The sequence below is a fragment of the Danio aesculapii genome, chromosome 12 (genome assembly GCF_903798145.1).
Source record: "Danio aesculapii chromosome 12, fDanAes4.1, whole genome shotgun sequence".
In the NCBI taxonomy this organism is placed as follows: Eukaryota; Metazoa; Chordata; class Actinopteri; order Cypriniformes; family Danionidae; genus Danio; species Danio aesculapii.
In genome coordinates this window covers 17,142,903-17,148,902 of record NC_079446.1, presented here as the reverse complement: position 1 = coordinate 17,148,902, position 6,000 = coordinate 17,142,903, and positions in this window count along the sequence as shown.

Here is a 6,000-nt window from a genome sequence, read left to right as displayed (position 1 = left end):
TATCTTAATTTGCAGTGAAGGCAGTAGTTAGCCACCCGGCCTCCCCCCTTGAGTATCCACCAATCAGCTGCCCTCCACACCCTCACACTTATCTTATAGTACAGTACGCCTTTTGACTGACCTTCAAGCCTCTAAAAGAACAGTTTAAACTGTCAGACTTCAACTTTTACATTGTTCCATGCTTCAGAGATACATGTAACTCCTGAAATATGCCACTTTTAGTTTGTTTAGGATAACTTCAAATAAAACTAAGAGACGTTACGACACACAATAGATATAAATGATATTATCAGACCTTTGAGTTTAAGTTAATTTAATAAAAAATACAAATGCACTCCAAAAATTAAGAAAAAATTGTTTTATGTTCAATCCACTTAAATTTGTAAAAACTAATAAATTAACTTCAATCCTTCATGTTGTCTCAACACTAATCAATTGTGGGGAACTCAAATTTTTTTTACAGTGTGCATTTAACATTTTATTAATCCTGAGCCAGTGTGGTGAACTCGCTTATAGATGAATGACGATTCTTGATGCAGTGCTGCTTGAGGGATTGGAGATCACAGTTGTTCAGCTTAGGCTGGTGCCGTTGTCCTTTACTTACTGAAATTTCTCCAGATTGCATAAACCTTTAAATTATGTTATGCACTGTTGAAGGTATTTTTCTTTGAGGAACATTGTTTTTAAACATTTCAATAATTTCCTCATGTAAATTGTTGGCAAACTGGCAATCCTCTGCCCATCTTTGATTCTAAAGGACTAGACCTTTCTTGGATGCTGCTTTTGTACCAAATGATTATTACAATCACATGTTGACATCACCTCTTTCAAATCACTTCATTTAACCAATTTACCTGATTATTACAAGCCCTAAATTGCTCCTGTCCCAACTGTTTTGCAATGTGTTACAGGTCTGAATGACAGGAAAGGATGTATATTAATAAATAAAATGAAGTTGACCAGACAAAACATTAAGTATTTTGTGTTCATATTGTCTGCAATGAAATACAAGTCAAAGTAAATTTGGAAATCACAACTTTCTTTTTTTTTATTTGCGTTGTCCTTACTGTCCCAACTTTATTCTGATTTAGGGTTGTATTACTACTAACACTTTCTGTTCACTATAATTATGCTTTTTTTTTGGTACATATATGTGACATGGCACTTATAAATTGTTGCCCTTTTACTGATTTTATTTAAGGATAATGTGCTAAAATATCTATTGTTTTCTGAATATGATCGTTGCATTACTAGTGTAATATTGGCTTAATTCCCTTTTATACCACAGGTCTGTTAAGTACTTGATTCTGATTAGCTGATTCAGTGTGCAATTATTTTCAGGGAACTACACAGCTAAAGTAGTTCCAGGCAGATATTGACCACATTACAGTTCTATATCAGTACACCTGTTGCTATTGGTTATTTTTTTCTGCACTCTTGAGTGTCTGGCGAAACCTGGTAAAACAAAAAAAGGATTCCAATTCTCTATAGGACATGACATAGGGTGTTTGCCAGGAGTTTCTTTGAGTTTGCATGGTCTCTGTGTCTGCTTGTAAGCAATGTTGAGTAAGTTACTACAAAAAAAGTTATTCATTACCAGTGATGTAAAGTAATAAATTACAAATACTCAAACTATATTAATTGAGTAGTATTTTTTCAGAAATTGTAATTTACTAAGTAGTTTTAAAAATGAAGGTAAATCGCATCATAATGAACTACCTCAAGACATGGGCGATTTATAATTGCAGCAAACTGCTTGAAAACATTAAAAGTGTTTAAGCGGATGTGCAAAATCTTTACACGCATTGACCCAGAGACTGTTTAAATGTATGTCACTGATGAGAAGATGACAGATGTTAACTGTATGATGACCGAAATGGCCTTAAACACCCAGCAGGCACAAAACATCAACATGATGTCAGATTGACAATGTACCGTCCACAACGTCGTGGGGACATTACATTTTGTTTGGAAATTAAAATTGAGTTGACATCAGAACCCAATGTCAGGCTGACGTCAATGGTTAACGTCCAGCCTAAAATCAACCAAATATCAATGCCTAAGATGTTACAGCTTGACGTTGTCGACGTTACCACAATGACGTCTATCAGACGTTGGATTCTGGTTGCCATACCTGACGAATAAATGTCAGTATTTGATGTCAATATGATATTGGGTAAAGATGTTGGCTCGACGTTGGATTTTGGTTACTTTCTAACACAACCTAAAATCAACCAAATATCAACGTCATTTGAAGTTGTTATTGGACATCAAAATAAAGTTGTCTTTAAACGCTGGCTAACATTGAATTTTGGTCACCTGACATCACAACCTAAATCTAACCTAATATTAACGTCTTATGGAGTCGTGTGCCTGCTGGGCAATAACTAAATGCACTACTGAAAGTTAACAAATTACATGTAAATGCATCAACAAATTACATGTAAATGCATCAGCTTTTTATAACATAATACTCACTACTCTTGAGTAATTTTTTAAAGGGCTATTTTTTACTCATACTTTGATTAATATTTACTACAGATACTTTTACTCTACTTGCACAACATTTTCAGTACTCTTTCCACCAATTTTCTGCTAATTACCTACATCATTACAATTGTATTTAAATTACTTTTCTAATTACTTGAAAAGTAACTCAGTAAGAAATTTAATTACTTCACTCAGTGTTTAAACTCCACATAAATCTCACTAGACAATAGAAATTAATCTCTTGGTACTTTACAGTCAAACAGGACCTTTTAGTTTTGCTTAAAACACTTAAAATGTAAACAACACATGTATAAATACAACGCAGCTGACCGCAGTTCGAGCCTCACCTAAGTAATTTATTTATTTATTTTTTTTTTCACTTTTAGTGTAAAGACACATATTACTGTTTGGGTTACTTATGTAGGTGTACGTATTTTATTTTTTGTGTGACCACCGTTACAAAGGACTGGATATTTATAAAGAATTTTGCACAGAATATATATTCCGATATTGCAGTAAAGGACATTGTGATGTTTTAAAGAACAGTGTTGGAGATTTAGATACCCTTTAAAGTTCGGTAACACTTATAATAACTACACACTATAAATCATTTATTAAGCATTAGCAAATAGTTAATTCATTATCTGTTAAGCATTAACTCTACATTAATAAGCGTTAGTAAGCAGTTTATAACTGCAGCTACAAATGCTGTATTCTTGACTTACAACCACATTTATAATGTGCTTAATAATTGTATTTTCATACTTAGTTAATGATTTATTTTTTATTACTAAATTAAGTATTGCATTATTTACAAACCATTTGTATTTAAGAGTAGTTGAGGGTTTTTAGGATCATTCAGAATGAGTTAGTAAATGATTAATAAACTATTGAAATCAACGTTTATATGTCTTATTATTCAGGCATTAACTAAGGGTTACTGTGTATGTTAATAAATGCTTTATTAACTCAACTTCATCTAGTTTTGTGACCTAATCTAAAGTGAGGACTATTTATGCTTTATAAATCCCTTATAAATGACAAATAAAGGCTCAGTTAAATTCTAAACAGGAAAATTGACATTATTCATTCTTTTTCATTTAAAGATACACAAATAAAACTGTACTTCAAATGAAAAATAAATCTTTGCAACCTGATCTAAAATAAAATAACTGTAGAGTTTAAACATTGCATTTTATTATATTGTTCAATTATTATATTGTTGTTGTTGTTTTATCCAGTTTTATGTCATATTTTGACACTCCTGTTATTTGGCAATGTTTAAACTTTACAGTAATTGTATTTTTTAGAAAAGATTGCAAAGATTATTATTCATTTGATTCTAAGCCTTTAATGGTCATCTAAAAGGAATTTATAAAGCATAAATAGTTCTCACTTTAGATTAGGTCACAAAATTGCATGAAGTTGAGTTAATAAAGCATTTATTAACATATTAGTTAACTATTAGTATATGCCTGAATAATAAGATATATAAATGTTGATTTCAATATTTTATTAATCATTTACTAACTCATTTTGAATTATCCTAAAACCCTCAACTACTTTTAAATACAAATGGTTTGTAAATAATGCAATACTTAATTTAGTAATGAAAAATAAATCATTAAATAAGTATGAAAATACAATTATTAGGCACATTATAAATATGTTTGTAAGTCAAGAATACAGCATTTGTAGCAGCAGTTATAAACTGCTTACTAACGCTTATCAATGTAGAGTTAATGCTCAACAAATAATGAATTCACTAGATGCTAATGCTTAGTAAATGATTCATAGTGTGTAGTTATTATAAAGTGTTACCTAAAGTTCTCATATTTATGGAAAACATTTGAAGTTGTAAAGCAGCTGTGTCCTTAAAAAAGACGTGAGAGTGTCATTAGACACTGAATTGGAAATGACGTTATTTTAATACAGTCAGTTGTGAACTGAGGTGTGCCGGTCTAAGGCTTAAAACTCCAGGGCTGAAAAGGAGTCCCACTCTGGCCCTGTTGTAAGATCATAAACTAGAATTATAATTACAGTTAATACGCAAAATATCTGAACAACAAAAATATTTATAATTACTCTGCTTCGCTGAATTTTATATTGTGAACTAATTTGTTAACCACATGCAATTGTCTTTAAATGTTAAATGTTCTTTTGCTGAAAAAATGTTCTTTTGCTTTTGCTTTTCGGCTTAGTACCTTTATTAATCTCGGGTCGCCACAACGGAATGAACTGCCAACTTATTCAGCATATGTTTTACACAGTGGATGCCCTTCCAGCTGCAACCCATCACTGGGAAACATCCTTACACACTCATACACTACAAACAATTTAGCTTACCCAATTCACCTAAACCACATGGTTTTGGACTTGTGGGGGAAACCGGAGGACCCAGAGGAAACCCACGCGAACACAGGGAGAACATGCAAACTCCGCACAGAAATGCCAACTGACCCAGCCGGGGCTCGAACCAGTGACCTTCTTGCCATGAGGTGATTGTGCTACCCACTACACCACTGTGCTGCGAAAAAACAATTATTCTGTAAAATATATATCACTCTGAATTGATTTATACAGAATGGCTGAATTAAGTACAATATTGAAGGCAAGTACATTATAAGTCACTTTAATTAAATTGAACTACACTCAATGCACTGCTTGCATTTACTCCAGATTAACAACAGATAAAAATCTAAATCCAACAAATCCAACCCTAAATGGCAGATCATGTAAAAAAAAATTATTGTATTTATGTACATTTTATATAAGTAATTTTCTTTGGCCATGAAGATAGCCTTGGCATTAAAATATAGAATTTCTTACACTGTTAACCCTTACTGTAGATGATGCAGTAAAAACTGTAAAATAGCCAGTGTTTTGCTGTAATAAAAGGAAACAGTATTTTACTGTAAAAGGAGTAAGTACAATAATAAAAAAATGGATCCTTTGGATTTTCTGTGTTGCCGACTTTATTTTTGCTTTTGTTTTTTTATAATTATTTAAAACTTTTTTTATTGAGAATTGATGCATGGTATGTGCCTGTGTTTGACAAACATGTTTCTAACCATATATAGAGTAAGTGTGTGTTCTTTTGAAATACTTATTTTTTTTAATAATTATTTGAAACTTAAAACTTTTAAAAATAAATTAATGTTTTTTGCTGTTAAGTTTTTGTATACATGGTTAGCATTGAGGGGAGCGTAACGCATTTCACTGCAGCCCTTTCTGTGTGTGTGTGCGTGTGTGTGTGTGTGTGTGTGTGTGTGTGTGTGTGCGTGCGTGCATGTGTGTGCGTGTGTGTGTGTGTTTCCTTTTGTGTTTTTAACCTTGTATTTCAGGAGTCAAGTAATGCCACGGTAGAGCTTATTCAAAAGTAAGTACTATCTATGAATGACACATTTAAAGACAATATTATTCACACTCCTTTGAAATTTTAATACTTTTTCAAATATATACCAAGTGATGTTTAACAGAGCAAGGAAAATGACAGTATTTCTTATAACT